At 40.8% G+C, this 23,193-nt stretch overlaps 1 long non-coding RNA gene across 1 annotated transcript; it reads right to left on the bottom strand.

The window, feature by feature from the left end:
* Positions 1–6,384: 6,384 nt before the first annotated feature.
* On the bottom strand, positions 6,385–7,405 carry LOC132074017 (uncharacterized). The gene is made up of 2 exons (XR_009418568.1): positions 7,284–7,405; positions 6,385–6,779 (listed from the first exon to the last, which is right to left on the bottom strand). It is a non-coding gene; the product is annotated as an uncharacterized LOC132074017 (long non-coding RNA).
* Positions 7,406–23,193: the final 15,788 nt, after the last annotated feature.

Here is a 23,193-nt window from a genome sequence, read left to right on the forward strand (position 1 = left end):
CCAGGCTAGGAGGAGCTATGACCAGCCCCTGGAGGTGAGGGTAACTCAGGTTCTTGTTGATAGATCCTGCTTCTCCTCAGCCAGGGGGTGCAAAGCACCCTGCAGCCTGAGCAAAGCACCCTGCAGCCTCTGCAGATGGCTGATTGCTTCGAGTCATTAACCACTAACATTCCAGTCTCTCACAGGAGGCACTTCACTGGAAGGAACCCTTTCATTCAGCTGGACTTAGCAAGAGCAGCTACCAGCACCAGCAAGGCACGCAGGCTCTTCTTCTGTCACCTTGTCACACAGAAGCTTCCCTATCCTGGCACCTTCACTTGACTCCCTGGCATGAGTCAGTGCTTCTCCATATTAAACAAGTTCTCTGCTGCCTTCCTGCTTTGGAGATGGAAGTTGATATTTGGCAGGGGAATGTCCTCATGTCAGAGGTATTTGCTATTTTCTTGTCTCCTGAAAACAGACTGTTTTTGAAAAGGTTATAAAGCACTCTGGTAGCTCAGTTATTGTGAACTCCATAAAGATTTGTTGCAGTTTGGTACCCATTTTCCCAAGCAATCTGATCTGCAGTACGCACAGTTCTTGCCCAAGCTAAGACAGAGAGAGCAAGATGCTGCTTCTGGCTGACGAAGACTTTGTGGTCCTTGATAAAATAGCTGAGACCAAAAGCTGGCCTATTTGGGATTTTCAGGTCTCCTTCTACAGCATCAATCCTGGCAGCAACAGGACAAGAACTGGAGTTCAGCAGGGAGTGATGGGGAGGTGGAGCAGAGTGGTGAAAAGGGGCAAGGTGCCTAGAAAGAAAACTGGAGATGTTGGAAGAGGACAAATGGTAGAACTCATATAAAACTGGATAAGGGATTTCACTGTTTCATGTACTTTGAAAAGGAGTTTGGGATGCAAGAAAAAATAGTTTCTCCCAAGCAAAGAAAGCACATTGTGAAAGCATGAAAGACCAACGATCTATTTCTAAATAAGATAGAAATGAGATTCATAAAAATTAACTACTAATGAAAATAAGGAAGTGAAGGAGACAAGAAAGAGAAGAGGGACTAGCAATAAAATAGACCTGCAAAATATTTCTTGAAACATTTGGGTACTGAGGGGGCAGAGGGAAGAGAAAAGGAAAGTAATTTAAAATTTATCCATCATATTTTATGGTGGATAAACAAAACAAAGATGACATTGTTGTGAAGTTTTACAGAACAGCTTTAAAACCAGAAACAGCAACTTCCTACACATCTGCAGGACTTCACCACATACATGGCTGATTCAACTGTTCTTTCTAGAAGAGTTTGCACTCCAGCTTCCTACATTAATTGTTGCAGCACTGTTATGCCTCTGATTTGTTTTATACTGTTGACAATTTAGAGGAACTGGTAATGTTTGGTCATCAACAAAATCATAAAAATTCTACCTTCACTTCTGAGTGTTACTGGCACAATTAATAAAGGGAGGAAGTTTCATTAACAGCATACTGGTAACTTCATTATTTTCCTCTGTAGAGCTCCTGCAGAAAGACTGAACAGGATTAACCGCAGAAATGGAAGAGGAGAATAAAAGAAGAAGAACAAAGAGAAAAGTGAAAATTGACTCCTTAGCAAATAGCTGTCTAATTAGGCACCGTCTTGCACTGTGAATTAGATCAAGAGAAATTTCATCCCTGCTGACCATCCATTGACTCCACCAGAGACAGCAGTACTGAAGAAAGCCTTGGCATTCTCTAATGTATATTTGCTTTGTAGTAAACATGTGCATTAATTGTGCCTATGTAGAAGAAAAGTGGAAGAAAAATGAGATTCTGTTTTCAGTTTTGCTACTGACTTGCCAAAAAGATACTGTTTATATGGTTAAATTTTGTGTAGAATTATTTTTCTGCTCTGCTTCTGACATCAGGAATGAGACTTTGTTCCTTGTGCCAGGCCCAACTCTTCGGCCACACATATCCCCTTCAGGAGTTAAGGAGCACATTGCCTGGGATTGAGAAAAACAGGGATGGACAGAGCTCTCCATAATAGAGTGAAGTTTCCCAGGCCTGTTGTGAACAGCACCTCCTTCTGCAGCCATTATGTTTCACTTGCTGTTGATAAAAGCCTCTGTAAGAAACCACAAATGGACACACAGCTCCACCACCCCTCTCAAAGCAAGCAGAAACTCTGTGAGTCCTTTTCACTGCTGCTGCTGTGTTTCATCTTTGCAAAGCTTGATTCAGTGGAATACTGTATGGTCTCATTCACTAATGACTCTGAAGCTCTTTCATCTTTGAAGGAAAGGCTTTACAATGACAAATATTATATTGCAATCCTATATTAATCTCTGGGTGTCTGGTACAGATGGAACTAGAATTTGTGTGCATTATCCAGTTCAATAAAGAGCAATGTAGTGTTCTCAGCAGATCCCTGAATGATCTTTCTAGACTTTAAAAAATTACATATTCAGGTTATGCTTTTGCAGCATCATCTTCTACTAATATTTTCTCCTTGACTGGAAACCAATACCAAATTACTCAAGTAAAGGAAGCTGGATGTGCTTAATAACACTAGTCATCCCTGTCTAGCCCATCACCCTGTAATGAAAATCTCATTTCAGATTGGAGAACTGTGTGAAAATGCTTTTCTTTTTAGTTGTTTTTGTTATTGTTTTTGTTTTTGTTTTTGTTTTAAAAAGTGCTTATTCATTTGGTTTTTATTATGACTGTATGTTTCCACTTGGCACTAAATGTCTTGCATCCATTATGGCATCTACCATGAACCAGTTTAAATCAACATAATCCACTGGATGATGTCCTTATACTGCTCTCTAAACAGAGAGGTCCCCTTGGTCTCTTTTCAAATCTGCTAATGCAAATTTCCTGATGAATCTCTATAGGTTTCCAAGGAGTACCAAAAAGGTAGTACCTTAGAAAAGTAAGTAAGAGGCATGCATCCCTGAAAAGAACAGTTATATCTAACTAGCAATTGTCTGCAAGAAATAGTCAGTAAAGAAAGGCTATATCTTTCAGAAGAATATCTCCACAGGGCACAAGTTTGGGTGGGAAATAACCAGAGCAATAACCTAATGTGACACTGATGGGTAGCTGCTACCCTCCTGGCAGAGATAAGGAGAAGTGTATGCTCATTTCCACTTACAGAGACACAAGTAAAACTGACATGCACAAGAAAGTGTAATGTAAGTACAGAAAATCAATGGAAAAATTAATTATGACCTACAAAAGAGTCTCTCTTGGTAAATTTTAACTCTTTCTGATTATTTTTTTTTTGTGTTTCCAGACAGACCAAGGATTTAGAGAGCAAAGGCCAAATTAGAAGACACTTCAAACTGTAGTCTAACAGAAGGAGCTGTACTTTTCATTATTTTCTTTGCCTTGCGTTTGTGATTCTCAACTGGGGTGTGGGCGTGGGAGGAGTTATCACCTCCAATGCTCTCATTGTACTTCTGAGTTAATTTTTTGAGCCCTGCAGCCAGCAAACGTGTGCCTGCAGTGTGCCATAGGAAGCTGCTCTTCCCAAAGCAGACCACAAGAAGTGTTTCCCTTGGGCACATTCTCTCCTCTGTGTGATGAAAGAGGAAAGAGACTAACTACATTTCACAGTGAAGGAAGCCAGAGAATGATTCCAGTAATGCACAGGGATGTATTAGTGGAAATTGTGAGAAGCTGTCAGGCAGCGAGACACTGACACGGAAAAGCAAATTAGAATAATGTAATTGGTCCAAGTAAAGTAGCACTGACTGAAAGTATGGATAGTTAGACCAGTTTTACTAGTGAATTTTTACTAGTAATTTGACCCTTTCCACTCATTATGAAGTGAAACATAAGGTAGAGAGCAGCCAAGATGCTGAATAAGGCTCCTCATTATTCCAGTCAGTTCAAGCAGGGTAAGGAGCTGGAATGCATTTCAGAAGAGACAAAGAAAAAGGAAGAAGCATGAGAGCAGATGTGCTAAGCCATTGCCTCCCTTGTAAGTGCAATATGGATATATCACATAAAGAAGAAGAAATGTGGGGGAAATAGAACAGACCAGGAAGGCCTGAGATGACTCTGTGCTCCCAGGCAGGCAAGAGTGGCTGTCACTGGTTGCTGTACCTGAAGAGGGCCTTGATGCAGTTTTACTTTTTGCAGATGACCAAAGGGCATGAAAATGGCCCCTGATACCCCATACCAAACAGTATGTCCTCTTTGAAGTGCTACTTCTTAGTGATTTGGATGCACAAAACTTAAGTGCTGAAGCCAGATCCTAAAATCCATACATGGGAGTTAGCAACAACTTCTCTCTGTGTGGTGAGTCAGAAATGGGATGAAAACAAGGCTGCCTGCTGATAAGACGGGCTGAGGGAAACAGTCATAAAGAAAGCATACTGCAGGGGATGTTCCCAAATTCAGCTCTCTCATAATGCCAGGATGAGCTCCCTTTTTCTCTCAGCCACCTAGTCTGACTTTTGGGTGCCCTCCCTCCCCATTTTGCCTTTTAGAGGGGCACAGCAGAGAGGGAAATTTGATATTTTGGGGGCAAGGAAGAGCTTGCACATAGCTTAGTGAGGAGAGAAAGGCAAGCTCAAATCAAGCTCTCTTTTCACTGGGCTACAGGTTCATGTTGCCTCTTGCTCTGTGGTTTCCCTGTCTTGGAAATCTTCTTTGCCATATGCTGTCCCAGCTTTAACAGGCAGACTGTACTATCTTTTCTTTTTTCTTAACTTCTGTCAGTATCATGATAGATAACAGAAAAAGATGTTTGCTGTCAGGGTGGTCAGGCATTGCGCTGGTTACCCAGGGAGGTGCTGGAGTCACGATCCCTGGAGGTGTTTTAGAGGCACCTGGATCTGGTACTGGGTGATGTGGTTCAGTGGTTACAGTGGCAGTGCTGGGTGGATGGTTGGACTTGATGAGATTAAAGGTGTTCTCCAACCTTGATTCTGTGTGGGAGCACCAAGACTGAGACTTGAATCAAATTGCATACATCCTCCTCTGCTGCCCCAGCTACTGAATTGGAGAAACCATTTCTTTAGGCATATCCTAAACATTTCAGAAGCTGATTTCACTCTTGCAGAATTTCTGCTGACTCCAGTGCACCCACCTGTACAAAGATAAACCTCATATTTAAATACGTTTGCTTTGAAGAGTACATCTGTGGAACTCTAATACATAAGATTGATTTTTTTTTTTAAACTTTATATCTGGAATAGTTAAAATAGAAATAATAATAAAAGAAAGTGTTAATAAAATAATTGAAATACCACCTGATTGGTGAATCCATCTGTATTAGCGCACATTGTTATTTTAGTAACTAGCTCATGAGATATGTTCTACCCTCTGCTTAGAAGGAAACACTCCTTTTCTGCACAATCATTTATTTATTTTAGCAGGACTTCTAGTAATAAAATCAGCTGGGCAATATTACATGAAGAAGTAACTGCTTTTATAACCAGGTAGAAACTGAATTTCTGAAATAATGTCTTAGAAAAGTGACAGGGAAAAAATGAAGAGAGGACAAAAAGAAAGGCCTAATATATTTTTACTTTGAATCAAGTCTGTCAACCTATAAGATTTCCATTGCCTAAGGTTTTAGGACACAAGACCTTACCCTAACTGCCCACAACATCTCTCAGCATGGCAAACAGTAGCAGACTTGGGCTTTTAATAAAATGCACATTTAACCAGACGAGACCTTGGGAAAACTTCCCCAAATCCCAGCTATCCTGGGCTAGAGCAGCAGAAGCTTTTGTTAGAATTACATAGCCCTTTGGGACATGTAAGAAAAGCCTTGTGATGTGTAAAGAGCAGTCCCTGTGTTGATGAGGGATGGTAAATGAGTCCCTTTCCCACAGTGGCCATCTGTAATAATGTCACTTTAGGAGGATGACATATCTTCCCCTTGCCTTTAGCCAGCATCATTTAGCCATGAAGGCCATACAACATGCACTTGCATGCAGAGCCTGAAGAAAAGGTGTTTTTTAAGGTCCTTGGGTTTCATCTCTTTCAGATTCCCTCAGCAGGTCTGACTCATGGTTTTCTTTCAATTTATCTGTGTAAGAAAGCACAGTGCCTTGGCTTTGTGATCCATTGTTCACACAGACATTGCCTGCCGCAAGCAGTGCTCTGCTGATCTGCTGGGACACTTCTTCATTCACAGGGGAGGGATGTTTCTTCATGCTTTGGCTGGGGGTGCCTTGCAGGCCTTAGGGTTAAAAGAGCAGAACAGTGAGAGATGCGTGACAGTGGAACTTCAGAGTGATTCAGAGAGCTCAGTCTTGCACACGAAAGAGTGAAGTTAACCCCCCGTTGAGAAAAATCCACCTGTTACATCTTTGGCAGCCACTTTTCTGAGCTCTTCCACTGTACTTCCCTGATGGGAACAGAATTTCCTGAGAGCAAGGGTATTTTTCATAGAATCAAAGCTGAAAAGTTTGTTTTCTGCAACAATAGTGTAGTCTATCTATTATGCTACAGGCTATTCTCAGTCACGTTTATACCAGGGCTGCTTTTCAGCACCCCTTTCTGCCACCTGAAGGTATAAAATCCCAGGAGAAGGTCATACAAAACTGTGACAATATTGCAGGCCATTGTCGATAATTATGTGCGATTTAAAAATATTGGCCTATCCTTCACACTTTTTTTTGAATGGAAAATCCTCCTTCCCTACTGGTCAAAGAAAAGCTCAATTTAATTTTGTCATTATAGTTCACGTGATCAATTCTTGTTTCTTAATAGGTGAAAAGGAATTCTGGTCTTGTAGAAACAGTTTATCAGCATTCATATAACCAGAAAGAACTGGTGAAATCAACACCTGTTGAAAGAGAGATAGAGAAGAGAGATTTTCAGGAAGGCTCTTTTTAACTCAGAAAAACAGACAATATTTGATGTGACTGGCAGGCAACGCTTTGTGTCACCAAGCCACCACCATTACGGAAATGAATTGGCAGGTTTTCTTCATTGGTGTGGTTAAATTGATACAATGGTACCTAGTAACATTAATTCAAACAAAATGTTAAAAACAAATGAAAAAAATGGGGGACACTCTTTTGAAGGTGGCTATAATATTGTTCTTTTATACACATCTATAATGGTAAATTGTCATAAAAGATTTTTGTGGAAAAATTTTTTTTCAGACCAGGCATTAAGCATCTGTTGCCCTAATTGCACTAAAATATAGTTCCTCATCATAAAATGAGATTTCTCATGCACACAGCTTGTAATTTTTCCTGCCTTCTACAACTCCAGCACTTACTGAGTATTTATATTCTTGATTATTCTATTCAGAAATTAACAATCTCATCGTTAATAAACAAACCTTTTTTTTCCCCACTGGGCATCTGTTGCTAAAAGAAGAGCTAATCTTGATATGTTAGGTGAAGACACATGAATAGGACCAACAGGCAGAAAGCTCAGAAATATCCAGACATGTTTAACACTGGCAGCCACTAACGAGACTGTCAAGTGCCTGTCGAATTTCAGATGTTTTCCTTTCGAGGCTTGGTAGGGCCCATGAGCACTGCCAACAGATTGTTAAAATAACCCCAGGAACACACCCTTTCTAGGTCAGAACCAACTGTGAAGCTGAGTGCACTGTAATTATAGTGCACTTAATGAGTTACAGCTTGAGCTAATCACACCCCACTGAACTAAAAAGCTGTAATTACACAGGGAGATAATGTGAGCTTGGCAGGATCTCCTATGGCAGCCTATGGCTTGGAGGGAAGGAAGCTTCACAGCCAGTTTGCTGGTCATTACAAACTGGGGCTCAACTGGGCAAATTTGTAATTCAAGAGGTAAAATCAAGTTTGTGGTCAACTGAGAGCAAGCCTTAGTAGTATTTACCCAGCTAATACAAAAATGTTTCCATTGAAGGTTTAATGATTTGGAATTAATTATTTTTGTCAAATCAACCAATATATTACCAGCTTTATGACAGCACTGTGCTGTTTGAAGGAAGCTATTATAATTTACTGATATAACTAAAAAAAGAACTGGGGCCTCTGTATTTTTCTAGTGTTCCATCTGTTCCTTTTATGTTCCACCTGCGAAAGAGGTGTCTGGACAAGTTATTAAATGTAGGGCTTCACATTTCCTTCTTGATTTCCTGATTTTCTGAAGGTCTCAATTTTACTTTATATTTCTGGAAAGGTACAAAATACTAGTTAGGCAGATTGAACTTGGCGCTACTAAATATTCAGTTATTGGTTAGATCTTAATGAGTGGATGGGTTTGGTTCTGTTTGTGATGCATATGGGCTGGGCTGCAAGTAGAACATTTGACATACAGGACTTCTTTAGCACCATGGAAGTCCCACAGAGAACAGTTTACAGAAATAACTATACTAATCTTCAACAAAATGCCAGACTGTTGTATTTGAGAACCTCATGGTGACCTCCTCTTTATAGAGGAGCAAAGCTGTGATAAACACAGTAAGAGTGGTGGTATTTAATTTATATTTACCAAATATCAGTGGCCTGATCTAGTTGAAGCTGTTCCTGCTCATTGCAGGGAGCTTTGACTAGGTGACCTTTAAAGGTCCCCCCATCCCAAACTATTCAATGATTCCATGAAAGAGGAAGAGACTGGAGAAGGAAAAGTCATTAATGAAATATTGGGTGGCTAACATAGCAGAGAAGCCATTCTGTACGGAGTGAATCCAGCCTCTTGCTGGAACATTTCCAAAGACAGCCAGGGAGACAGTGGCCCCAATAGCAATGGCTTTTAGTCTTGATCCACTCTTTTAATTGATGAATAACTGAATTTAGACTTTGTATTCATTCACACATGCAAATTGTTCTGCTCCAAATCCTCCTGTCTACCACAAGCATCACTGTTGCTGTTAAACACAATCTGATAACTCAGTCAATTAAAATGCAGCTTTAAATTTAGTGCCTGTAGCATCTCTTTTCACCAGGAGATGTTGCCATGTCACATTTTACCTCTCCCCTTTGGCCACTAGATAAGTGCAAGAGAAGTTGCTCTAATTTTCAGGAAAATGTTCTGTACAGAAGAGGACCAGATGTTCACTTGTGCCAAAAAGCAGATGATAAGGGAGGAACATTATCCTGCAGGAACAGTGGGATGAAAAGGGCTCATTTGGCTTCTAAGTGGAAACCTGCGTAACCTGCTCCCTACTTGGGCCCCATGAGCTTCCAGCAGCAGGAAAGCAAGGTATCAAAGGGAGCAGCTGTGGTGGGACATCGCAGGATAAAAGCCACCTGGTCAGAGAAGTGACTGTGTGGCATACACAGTGGAGAGAGTCTGCCTGAAGCCAAGTGTGGAAGCAAGGAGAGTCTGGGAAGGTCTCTCAGGAGGGGTCTCTGCCAGGGTGGGTTTCAGTGAAATGGCCTTATTCTATATTTGTTGTAACTTCTCCAGTTTTTTTTTTCTTTTTTTTTTCTTTTTTGGTTTAGTTTATTTTGGTTTTGGGGGGTTTGGTTTGGTTTGGTTTGGGTTTTTTTTGTCTGTGAAGAGATGAAATAGAGATTTGCGGATGAGGTAGGAAGTCCTGCATATACCTGGCAGGTGGCCACCAGGAGATGGCACCTTCCAATGCAGAAGGTAATGCTCTTTCTGTAGTATTGCAACTTGTACAGCAGGTTCTCTTGTGAAGGGGAGGGTTTGGGACTGGAATGCTACATCATTCAGCCTCAGGAGTAAGCAGGAGAGAACCATGTTCAAATCCTTGTGCTAGGTGCTGAGTTATTCTTCAGGATCAGTGAACTTTCTTGTCAGCACCCAGGCCCAAGAGGAAAAAGGGGGCTGTGTGAAGCCATCCAAAGACTGGCTATTATCAGCTGGTGAAAAGCACTTTTTGAGTTAACAGGTTTGCTGTAGGCACAAGGGAGTGAAGTCTCTTGAAGCCCTTCCAAGGCCCTCAGTCCTTGCATGATCAGTGTCTGCATGTTTCTAGTGAAATGTATACCAGAAGAGAGAGTGCCATGATAACTATTGAGATTTTCATGATGCCCGCAAGGAAATGAGTGCCCATGAGCTCACATCCTTAGCAGAAGCAATTGGTTAGGACTTTGGTTCATTTTATGAAAGATTTACTTGTTTAGATGTATGAAAGCAAAAGTGAAAATCTAGAGATTGAGAAGTACCATATAAATATTCAACATAATTAGATATTTCTATTTTACATGTTGTATTTATAAACCCTATGTTTGTATTTTGGAATTATGGCACTGTATAAATGTAAATATTAAGCTAGTTCCAAAACTTAGACAGGTATCTTTTTATGCTATAAAGAAGGTTGCAAAGTGGAGTTTTCTTTTTTAAAATCTCCACTACAAATATCTGGCTTCATTTTTATATTCTGACTTTTGCTAGCAAAAACAATCAATGTGTGGACGATGGCAGCTCTGCCCTTCCCCAGGAGCAGTCTCTCATTAACCTAAACTATAGCAGTTCCCTGGAGCCTCAAAGTGCTGCAGCAGCACTGGAGCACTGCTGAGATTAAGCCACCTCCACCCACCACATCCCTGGAGACTTTCCTGGTTTTGTAGAGACCACTGTGCGTAAGATGACTTTCAAACCATCACTGTAACACAGAAAGGCCATGGTCACTCAAGGCTTTGAAAAGCTTGATTTTGAGGCTGGGGGTCAAGGTGGTCAGGCACTGGAAAAGGGATCCTCAGAGATTAAAGACTCTCCTTCCTTGGAGATGTTTAACTAACTCTTGATGGGATTCTGGACTATCTGTTCTCGCCATGCCTTCTTTGAGCAGGAAAATGGACAAGGTGACCTCCAGAGGGCCCTTCTAGCTTGAATAATTCAATGACTCTATGATCTTGGCAGAAAATCCCTCTCTACTGGGTCATACATAGGAATTTACATTATTTGTAGATAGCTAATAAAAGATGCTTTTATTGCCTTACTTGTTGGAAATAAATTTGGTTTCTTGTTACTGTAACTCCCAACAGCGTCTCTACTTGTTTGACCCCACTGAGGAGGTAATAGAGGTCTCTGAGGCACACTATCCATATATATTGTTTAATTTAAACTCTGTGCTGCAGGATGGTGCTAGCTTTCCCAATTTTCTCCTTTACCAGGGCATGTAAGTGTTTATGTCCTAAGCTTTGTAACATAATAAGGAAAATAACAAATGAGTTTCTTTAAGAAATTCTCAGCACTTTTAATAACAGCACTCAGGCTGGAAATGTTTTAGTGCATACAGTGAAAGTTATTTGGAGCCCAAGGCCATTATGAGAATCAATGACACAGGTTTGAAAGCATGAAAGACTTGCATATTGTTTAGATCATTTTCAGGATTCTATTTCAAATTCCCTTTAATGCATGGAAGAGTAAGATATTTGTGGTGTATCACTTCAGTGGGGTTACATCTATCTATAGATAATGCCATCTGTCTTTCACTGTCATCTGGGGGATATTTCAAGCCAAAACCCCAATTAAGTGTACAGTATTCATGAGCTATGCCTGTGTTATTTACAGGATTGCACTTCATAATAAACACAATTCTGTATTGCATGGTTAATGACAATCAACATAATTACTGTAACCTGGGTAGAAAATTGCTTCTGAGTTATAATGAAGCATTTTACAAAAAAAAAAAAAAAAAATTCCAAGACTTGAGATAACAGTTTTAATGGAATATTGCTCTTTTATTTTTTCCTTTCCCCCCACTTTTTTCTCCAAACTCCAGTACTTTTAAGGCAATTCACCTCAAATGTGCAATTTAGAAGACCATCATCAGCAAAGTGGAGGACTGGAAGGCTAGAATTTATTAAGATGCTATCTTTAATGCACTCACCTGTCTCTGGTTCATCCTTGGTAAAAGCATTATCAAAAACATAGAGAAGTCTGTGTATGTAAGTGTCCATGTATATACATAATCACCCAGACTTACACATGCACCAGCATGACCAAATCCCTGTGTTCTATACTTCAAGGGAGAAAAAAAGTTAACTACTTGGTCATGCTATTACTAGAGGCCCTTCTGTATCAACCCAGGGGGCATTTGATAGCTGCAGCCTGGGTTTCTGACAGAAAAGGTAAGACTAAAGGGAAATTACTGGCTATTGCATTCAATTTCATGGTGTAAACTCATCAATACAAAGAGCACTGCCTTTCCTTGGTCACGTTGTGCAGCCAAGGGATGGCAGCAGCAACACAATCCCCTCAGCCAGCACCTCCCTTGCGTATGGAGATGTCACCACCTGCAGCTGGACCCTGCAGCTGCCCTGAGCTCACACAGCTTCTCTCTCTGCTTTTGTGTCTCGTGTCAGTTTTACCCATCCAATTTTTCCAGAACTATTAATGGGTTTTAACCTCAATTGCTAGGTTATTTCCCAAACTGTATACCAACATGTTTAATTTTAGCTACCAAGATCCTAAGTTTATTAAAATTTTTCAATCCTTGTTTCAATTTGCAAAACAGATGGTCTTTCCTGAAATCCATTTCTCTTCCTTTCCCCCTCCTAAAAAAGTTAATATTCATGCTCCCCAATTATTCCTTGTTGCAAGGCAGCAACCCTTAATCTCTGAGACTTCCTGTACTAGTATTAAGCAATAAACCACTGCCAAAGATAAAAGTTCTAGGCAGCTCTTAAAAATTATTTTATGGAAACTGGGGCTAGATTCTCCTTTTTGCTTTAGTCAGCATAGGGCTTACTTGAGAATGATCCATTTATATGTTTTCTGAATATATTATGAATGACAAGCTAAAAATCTTTCATCTCTTGTTTGCACATAGTTAGTGCAGCTTGTCAATAAGCAATTTGGATTTTGCCTGGTTCTTGCAATGAAAGGCTGAAACTTCTTGTTTAAGTGAAAAATATTTACCCTGTACAAATAATGCATTACAAAAATTAATTACATATGGATTCTGAGCATACTCATTTTGATTACATTGATTTTCTTCACAGCATAAGGATTATTTTTTATCTTATCTAGATATCATACATCTACTATAATTTCTTTTTTATTGAGTCACCACTGAACAAAGTGGTGACTTTTGATTTTTGTTTGTGTGTGTTTTGTTTGGTTATTGTATTGCATTTGCATGGCAAGTGCTCTGGTAGCAGGGGAGTGCAGAGGCTCAGAGAAACTGATTTTAGTTACATCCCTCTCCCCTCAGGCCACACTGTGACCTGAGGAGCTACAGGGGTGACATCAGAGAGAAGCTGCCAGAAGCTTCCCCATATCCAACAGAGCCAATGCCAGCTGGCTCCAAGATGGACCCACTGCTGTCCGTGGCCAAACCAATCAGTGATGGAAGTGATGCCTCCGTGATAACACATTTAAGTAAAGAAAAGTTATTGTACAGAAGTAAACACAACCAGAGAAGAGAGGAGTGAGACTGTGGGAAGAAGTCTCTGCAGATACCAATGTAAGGAGGAAGGAGAGGGAGGAGGTGCTCCAAGCACCAGGGCTGGGATTCCCCTGCAGCCTGTGGTGGAGTCAGGCTGTCCTTCTGCACCTGATGGGGCTCCATGGGGAAGCAGAGACCCACACTGGGGCAGGTGGATGCTCAAGAGAATGTTGTGACCCTGTGGGAAACCCGTGCTGGAACAAGCTCCTGGCAGGGCCAGAGCCATAGGAAGAGGACCCCACCCTGGAATAGGTTTGCTGGAAGGATTGTGACCCTGTGGGAGACCCACACTGGAGTAGCCTGCTCCTGAAGGACTGCACCATGAAAGGGAGCTGTGCTGGATCAGCTAATGAACTGTAGCCTGTGGGAAGGACTCATGTTGGAGAAGCTTGTTGAGGATTCTGGAGCTGGAGAGGGACTCCTTCTTCTGAGGAGGAAGCAGTGGCAGAAACAACATGTGATGAACTGGCTGTAACCTCCATTTCCATGTCCTTGCACCACTGAGCAGGAGGAGGTAGATAAGCAGGAATGAGATTTAGCCCAGAAAGAGGGGACAGGTGGAAAAAAGCTGGTTTTAAGACTTAGTTTACTTCTTATTATCTTACTCTGATTTTGATGGGTAATGAATTCAGCTAATATCCCTAAATGGAGTATATTTTCCCTGTAATCAGTAAGTGATCTCTTGCCATCGTTCTCTCAACTCATGAGCCTCTTCTCATATTTTCTCTTCCCTGTGTAACTGAGGAGGGGAGTGATAAAGTGGCTTGGATGGATACCAGTCCTTTCAGCCAGGTCAAACCACTACCCTTATACTTTGTAAGCATTTTCATTCCACCTTTGCTTGAACATAAGCAGTGGAAGCAAAGTTAATTAACTTTCCTAATTTCCTTGTCAGATGACTCAGGATGCTCATTGTGACACATGCAAAAGAAGAAAAGCATATTCCACTTTGGGTAGGATTTAATGGTGACAGTCTATGAAGAGAGAGAGAGGAAAAAAACACACCGCACACATAAAAAAAAAAGTAAGATTTCAGTTTGGAGAAAGAGGTGTCCAATATATATATGAACAGGTTTCAGAATAGTTAGCATAGTGACAAAACTCAAAGCATGTTTTCTTACACAGTTGCTCAAAATGAATGTGCAAGCAAAAAAAGGGTATGAGTTCTAGGAAAAAAAATACACAATGCATGCTTTAGGTGTTGGAAAAAACAAGTGGCATCCCTGTGCCTTTTGCCTGGGATTGAATGTTTGTTGTTTCTCAGCAGAGCCAAGTGAGTGAGCACTTCAGGAAGGGAGCTGAGCTCTGTTTGGGAGCTGATTCCAAGTCAGCACTGCTACATCATGCTCCATTGTGCTTTATACACTCAAGGGACACATCTGAGGAAATAGCTGAGGGATTCCCTTAGGGAATCTCTGGCTGAAAGCAACTGATAAAAAAGATGATGCTCTTCCAAAGGGGAAAATCATGAAGGAAGGCACAGTGCCTACATGAAAAAAAAATCACTGAATTCCTCTGTGGGATAAAACAAATATTACTTTTAGCAGCTCTGCTGGGTGATACTTGTTAATTAGTGCCAGACACAAACATCTTAACATCACTGTATCCCAGTTCAGTGAAGAATAGGAAAAGAAATAGGCTGAAAAATGTTCACTCTGAGGGTAAAACATGCAGCTGACTCATTTGCTTAGTAGCTAGTCAATGCTAAAAAGGTTTTTGAGCAACCAAGATGAACATGGAGGGTTAGGCAAGGGCCTGTCAGGAAAATGCTGGGCTGGGTGGCCAGGAGGTTGGTGACATGTAGGTTGATGACCTGAAAATTTTTTGCTAGAATCAAGTTACATTGAACCTTAAGGGAAAAAGAAGAGAAAGCTTGTTAGGAAGTCTCAACCACCTGTACTGGGCAAACAAAAGCCACCAAAATTAGGAGCATGAAAGTCAAACTGCATGGGTCTCCCAGTTCATGAGGAAAAAGAAATTCAAGCAAGATACACCTTTTCCAGTCTAATTAAGCATCTTATTAATTAGAGAAAAAATATGGGAGTGATGACACCAGTCCTGTAGATAAAGAAGCGTACAGACTTGGACACTGCTTTATTAGCTGCTGCTTTGCAGCAGGAGGTGCTAGATTTTTAAAATCCCAGTAAGAAAGGCATTCAGATTCTGGCAAGCACTGCTATTTACTAGCAACAGTGCTGTAGAGAAAGAGAGGTAGCACAGATAATCTTATGTCCTTCCAGATGCTGCCGATGCTGTGGCGCAGATTCAGAGAGGCCTCCAGATCCCATCTGTGTAGAAGTTTACACCACCTTTTATATTTTGTTAATTCCTTCTCTTTCAGGATTTTCTTAAAGCAAAACTGGATCCATTGTTTGTGCTGTCAGATAGAAAGGATATTTCCAGAAGAACTTGTTGCTGCAGTTTCAGACAGAAACTTGCCTAATTATACAAAGATATGGTAACAGAAATGCTAAACCTAACTATTGATTTACAGAAGGCAGGTGTAGCAAGCACTGTTCATGACCAGATGATCACTATACATTGAGGCATGAGTGATCCACACAGCATCTCACCTGAGCAGGTGTGGCTTGCTACAGCTTAGTTTTCTGACCTGTTACCATATCTTTGTATAATTAGGCAAGTTTTAGGAGCAAATCATATAAATTTTACCACAAATAAGAAGGAATGCAATTGCATATTGAATAGAAAAGATAAATGCCTTAGTCAATCTTACAGTTCACTTGGCAGAATGGTATATTTGGCACGTGTGAAGGAAGAACTTTAACTGAACCATAAAGATTAGAGAGGTTAAACCTTTCAAACATGGTTGCTGGCAGGTTTGGATGCTTTTCTCTGGAGACCCTTTAATAAAAAGCCCTGTATATTGGTCTACTTGTGCCACAACAGCCATAAATATGTCAAGTGCAATGCTAGCTAATTAGAAAGCACTTATTCAAGTTCTCCAGAGTGTATTAGGATGGAAAGTTTCGCTCTCAGTCTACAACTTACTCCTTTCTTATTCAGTCCTGTTTTCCTGTTGTATATTGCTAAGATTCATTGATTAGATGAGATGTATTCTCATCTCCATTCAGTGACAAGCCAGTATATCTAGCAGTCTTTTTAATGTAAATTCCTTTCTCTGGTCCTACTGAGTACAAGCCATTGTCCGAGGAGAGTCAGTCGCAAAAGCCCCTGAGGAAGTGTGGCATCAGCTCTTTTTGTCCATCCAAGAGTGATTGCCCCTTTCTCCCCCTTCCCCAAACCAAACACACACCATGGAACTGGGCTGCCTCCAGCTGGGGCTATGGGATGTATTAGACTTGCAAATGGTACAAAGTTCCTGCTGGTGCTTAAAGCTGCTCCCTAATGGGATAACGTGGTACTGACTCCCCTATGGCTACATTAACACTACTCAGTAAATTTACTTGGTGAATTTGGTAAAGCAAACAATCTAATGAGATCAGGTACATTTATTTAATGACAAGCAAGTTAGTTGGAGATAGGATGGTAAAATTATTCAGAACTGAACAAAGAAGATTAAGTATATTGTATCTTTACATTACTGATATTTTTCAGATAAAAAAAAATGTTCTTATAATTAAACCTCCCTCTTCTACAGCATTATCCTTTTCTGTGGTTCAGTTACTTGAGTAATACTTCAACTTTGGTTCTGTCTACAAATTAATTCTAAGATAGACTTGCTTGAGCTTTCCAAGTGAAAATATTGGCTCTATTGAAGAGGACTGGCATTTCACTGCAGGTGCAGTTGGAAAATGGATTGTTTGTGCACTGATCTTATTTCTCTTTATCTATAATTATGACAAATAACTTCATCTCTCTTGGCTTTGTTTGAACATCACCAGTTAGAGAAGCAGAAAGTAGCCTAGACTGGACCGGAGTGTTTGAGTCCTAAACTTTTGTATTTTCAAATTTAGGGAAATGGAAAGGGACTCTGGCCCTTTTAATTACTGTTCAATGTTATCTTGCTAGAATTTGACTGGAGTTGGAGCTAGATCTGTTGGAGGAGGGATATTGCCAGTAGGAGAAGAGAGAAGCCTTTGAGATGGATGATCTTCAGACTGCCTTTTGGGTGACTGTGAGGATGGGCTGCTTGATGCCTATGAGTCCTCAACTATCTGGGTATAAAAGTGAAAGTGAACACAGAGATTAAGTCTATTATTTCAGTTTTGCACACTGAAGGCCTCACAGTGGAGGATCTGCAGAGGAGAGGGTAAGCTCCTTCTGGGCTGGGTCAGGTGTAGGGACAGCATGGTAGTCTCTGCATTGATTGTGTGACTGAGTCAGGTTTTTGGGGCTGATGTACAAATCTCCCAGTCACTTGCTAGGCTTCTGGGAGAAGCAACCCTCAGGTCTGACTTTGAGCAGGTAAGCAGAGGATGAATGAGGGAAAGAGCTATCTCATATATGCTACAAAATTTGAGCTTCTTACTCCTCATATCCTCTGTTGTAGGGGATATTTGGCAATGCTACCACCAGGTATTGGCACAGAGAAAGGTCTGTGATCCACTTTCTCTGACATGCATTAGGATTGGCCATAAGAGCTAGGTCAGGACCACAGTCTGATAAATCTCTCAGGCTGCTAGCTGCAATATCTTGCTCACATTCCCAAGGCCAAACTAATTGTCAGTTTTGGTCTTTATTTGAGGTTTAAATTTTTCCTTCATGTCAGATTGGCAGAGCATCAGCACCTTTTGTTTCCTATAGGGCATGGTGCTGGGTCCATCTGCTAGAAATTCTCCAGGGATGTTTCACTAATGGCAGTGCTGTGCCTCTCTTATGTTCTCTTTAATGTGATGCCATGGTGTAATTTTCTGAGGCTTTTTGCCTTTTGCAATACTGGTCTTGCATGGTCTCAGAGGTTTCTTTGTGGTATGAGGTTTAGGTGAGGGAGAAGGTACACTGAGGAGCTGTCTGATCCTAATGTTGATGCCATGACAGTGTGATTGCAGGGAGTTAACTCAGTGATGCAGAGGCTCTTTCCCAGTCCCACCTGCTGCCTCACCCACAGCGAGCTCACAGATATTGTGTCCCCATTTCTGTTTAATTTTCCTATTTATCTGCTGCTCTTCAATTCTCTCTTCTTTACATATATGCTGCTCTTGTCTGGTTAGAAGGTACCTAACAGTCTCAATAGAACCTTTCTGAAATAATTGAATAAGGTGAATAATAGCAACCTTGGAAATTGTCACAATTCTCACCCATATCTTTAAATTCCTGAATTAGCTTTGGAGCCATTATGTCCACAAAGTGCTGGAGTTGGGGGTGAATGCTTCATATAGCTTGGAAGCTGTGACTATATGTTTTCAGATGAAACATGGCATTGTTTCAAACATAAATCACTTGGAGGCAGCAGCCACTTAAATTGGGTCAGAACTAGTGAATCAATGCAAGCAGAGAGGATGTTAGTGAAAGTAATGTGACTTTTATCTTCAAACTCTCATGAACCACTGAGCCCAGAAAACAATCTGCTATACATCTTTGGAAGGCTGGACTGGATGATTAGCCTTCTAGTGGCATACTGCATTGATTTTTGCTCTTAAAGATATCCTGAGTCATCAATAGTCAATGAATTTTCAAAACAGGCAAATGCATAGACCTTTTTCTGGACACAACAGGATGTTTTCTGCATCTCAAGCATCTTGAGCCACTTACCAGATATCATCCAGCCCTGGTGAAATAAGGACTACCCAGCAGGAGTAAACTGATCTTTAATGAAAAGGTTTTGTTCCTATAGTGTGAGAGAGTAAGAAATGCAGACTTAGGTATACATATATCTAAGGAATTGCCTGCTTGGGACTTTCTTTTCAAGGGGCTAAATGTGGAGTGTAAAGCTGCTCTTAAACATGCACTTCTCAGGCAATGGCACACCATGAATACAGGCTTCAGTTTTAACAGCAGCTGCTTTGTTTAAAAGGATGTTCTGTTGCCTGATTTTCTAATTCTGTATGCATAGTTTTTGGAAATATCCTTTATCTGCAAAGCCCTGGGGAAGAAAGTATATTCTTTTCCATTTTTGAGTGCTTGGGATTTGAGACACTAGAAACAGGTCAAAGCTTTGATGCTACTCTTGACATTTCAAAGTCAGCTAAGCTAAAAGTCAAACACTGCTTAATCACAAAGAAAAAAAAATTATGGCTAGTATTGCACTTCAGATGCATGAGACCCCATGGCCTTTTCCCTTGGTCCAGCCTGCAAGCTGTATACATTCTGTAGCAGAAGATTTAGTACAAGTGAAAAATTACAAAGCGCTGCCTTTATGATTAACAAACACCACATGAAAAAGAAAACTTTGTTTCAAGAGAATATGAGTGAGAAGTCCCCTATTCTTTACCTAGCCACCCTTTTCCTCTTTAGTGTCCTTCTTTCTCTACCATTTGCTGCCCGTTGTATTGGTTTGTCTGCAATTCTCTCTATTTCCTCCAAAGCTGTACAGACTCATTTTGTTTCTTTTCTACTCAAGGCTCTTTTCTGGTTTCTTATGTGGGCCCCCCTCTCCTTAATTTTCACCTTGTCTGTTCCTCTTTTTATTTCTCCACCTATTTATTGAGATTGCTGCCAGGTTAAGGCAAGGCTACTGGCAGAGGGCAGGACCACACAGGGGAACTCTTTAAGGAACAAACAACTTAGGATGTCATGAGGCTTCAGCATCTGCACTGTGCCCTTGCAGAAAGCATTGAGGTCCATCAGTGCCTAATGCACTAAGCACAATCACAGAGTGGCACTTGCCACTGGAGCAAAAGCGAAGAGCAGATGCTGATCTCAGAGCATTGATTAATGGGAGTCTTAAATAATTCAATTTGTATTAATGTTATCATATTGTCTACTAGTGTTTGCAAAGATATCCACTGATCCTTTCACTTAAGAGGAGACCCCTGCAAATACTGGGCCTGATTCAGAGCTATCTGCTGAAATTTTGCACCAGCAGAACTTCAGTGCTCTCATTGGAGGTTGGGCAAGTTTAGTGATGTGAGACCAGGAGCAGCAAACCTAGCCTGTACATTTTCTGAGCTTTTTCCAAAGTCTTCAGCTGTGTTTTCAGAGTCTCTGCATTTCTGTTCAAATTCAATTATTCATGTTTGACAGAACCTGCTCTGGCACTATTGTGCTTTTAAAAACTGAAAACTCCTCCAAGGTATAGTACAGAAAAAAAACCCCAAACCTCAGCTATTGTCCTTGAAGGAAACCCTGCAAGGCTGCTGATTCTGTTATTTCAAGCAGACTGATAACTTTTTGTCCTATTGTGTCCGTTCATAGTTGCTGAATATATCCTAAAACATCTCACTTACTCTCTATTTTACAGACATTTTTATGAGATCTATAATCTCATGCCTCATATCCTCAAAGGGTCCTCAGTGCTCTGCCATTGCTAAACAATTATCAGGGGGATGTATTTTCTCCCTGATGGATTATAAGCTTTTCTTCCAGAGGCTAGATATTATTGCACATTTTATGTCAGGACAGCAGAGGCTCGTTGTTTCTTCTTAATTGTTCCCACTAGAAGTCAAAAGCATAAATACAGAAAGAAGAGCTGGAGTGATAATTCAGGCAAGAAAGAGTGAGCAATTTTTGATGTCCAACATTCTCATAAAAATTCATTTCATGTTCCTGCTGACCTCTTTCTTGTTGATTCATGGCAGATAAACAGAACATATATCTCTTTTTTCCTCTGTCATAATGCATCCGAGAGGCCAGGCTCCTCTCTTAGCCAGCCTCTTTACTGCAGAATAACAGGCTACAGGGCAGCAGATAATTTTGCAAACTTTCATATTTTTGATGTTCATTCTGCCCGTGCCTTTTACTTCATCCTCTTCATATCCTGGAAAACTTCACCCATCATAGGTAGTCTTAACTCCACAAAAATCACCACTGAAAAAGTATGTTAATGCTGTCCCCAGAACATGATATTTCAGATGTCTGTTGTGCTTGCGCTTTCCACAGCAAAACTACACAGAAATATATTCCTGTCTTTCAGCTAAGGGTGCCAAATTCATTAATCAGCTTTCTAATTAATATTAAGTCTAAACTTCCATTGTCTTTCCTCTAGCCATTACAGTAGCAATGTCATAGATAAATAAGACTTCTTAGAAGCATTGCACATGACCTGTTTCATTCATATATGGGCATTTCCAAATAGAAATTTTAAGGAATATATATCTTATTGAATTGAAAGGACAGCATGTGAAGGAATCAGGCTAGACTTCTCAGTATCTGTGTTTGGGAGATTTCCTACCAGCTGGCTGCTATGAAATTGCCAAGACTACAGACTGCTGACATGCTTTAGGATCAAAGGAGAAGATGGGGAACCCAGAAGTCAACAACATTTTGAGAAATGAAATGGCAAGAAAATCACAGTAGACTTTCTTAACATAATTCATTCCAGTGCGTCCTTACGGAAGCAAGTAAGAGTGTAGCATTTGATTTTTCTCTAAAAGGCCAATTACTACAATGATTTTACTGATTTTGCTGAAAAAAATATAAGGTTTATGTCTGCAAAAGTCTCACAATTTGAGGCTACTGCTGCCAAGTTTTTTATTTATTCTTCCTTCATTCTGAACACCTTCTTTGCCATGCATTTGACAAGCACTTGAAATACCACTACAAAACAAATTCACAGATTTAAACACAGATTCAAGCCATCATCCTTTTGCATAAATGTATTATCTTCAGAAACACCTACATTACTTTGGAGCCAAAGCAATTTTTAAAAATATCACTCAGAGGAGTGATAGGGTAAAATTATATCACTCTCCAGTGGAGTGCCAAAGGCAGTAGCCTCTACAGTGTTATAGCTTTCACAGGGAGGATGTAGGGTCTCTCTCACCATCAGAGAAACTGGCTTTTATCTGCTTTGGGTGCATGAGAGAAGTTGGACCAGGTTCCTCATTAACCACCTATCTCACTAGTAAAACTCTGAGATGCTTCATTCTTGCCAAGCAGCAAATTTGAGAAGATACATACTCATGGTTAATATTAAAATATTCAATTTTTCAAATTCACCCTTGGGTTTTTTCCCATCCAATTTCTTGCAAAGGTTACCTACTGCCTCTTTGCCCATTCTGGCAGCTGCCTATGTGTAGGAAAACCCATGTGTTCGTAAGAAAGGAGCTCATTACCATAGATTTGAAGTGCTCAAGCCTGACAAGATATAGCTTTCAGGTTTAGTATGACCACAACCCCAATGTTGTGGGTCTTCCTGTACTGCTTCTTTAAAAGAATAATACAGTTACATGTGGCTCCTTCTGGTATGTTTTGCATTTCCAATCCGCCTTCCATTTGAATCTATCCATGTCTTAGGATAGGAACTGAACATTTGTGAAGGGCAAACTAAGAGGGCTGGCTGAGTTTCCAGCCTAACAGCACAGTGCCTTGCACAACTTAGCTTGTCATGAGTTGTGCTTCTGTGGGGCAACTGTATTACAGTGTTTGAAGTCTCTTCATCTTCTTCTTTAAATTCAAGATCTCTTTTGATTTGTTGTCTATGTCTTGTAAAAGTAATGTAAAAATGTTTGGGACTTGGTTCTGATGTGCATCTTTGGTCACTTGCACAGCTGGCTCTGCATGATCCTGGCCCTGAGCTGGGTTCACATGAGCTGGCTCTGCTAATTCTGGAGCTGGGAGCCTCAGGGTGTTACCCAGCTGGCATCTGCAGGAGTGCTGCTCCATCAGCACAGGGCTCCATGCTGCAGCAGAGGGATGCTCCAGCTCAGGTGAGCCCACGCCAGGGCTCCCCGTGCCCTGCTCCATCCAGCAGAGCTCTGCCTGTCCCTCCTCGACACAGTAACACACAGAGAGGTTTCCAGGCAGTTTAGCTGGGTTTGAGTCTCTGTATTTGGTTTTATTATTCTGCGAGTGGCAGAACCAACTTTGTGAT

Source organism: Ammospiza nelsoni, chromosome 5 (assembly GCF_027579445.1).
Source record: "Ammospiza nelsoni isolate bAmmNel1 chromosome 5, bAmmNel1.pri, whole genome shotgun sequence".
NCBI classification, from domain to species: Eukaryota; Metazoa; Chordata; class Aves; order Passeriformes; family Passerellidae; genus Ammospiza; species Ammospiza nelsoni.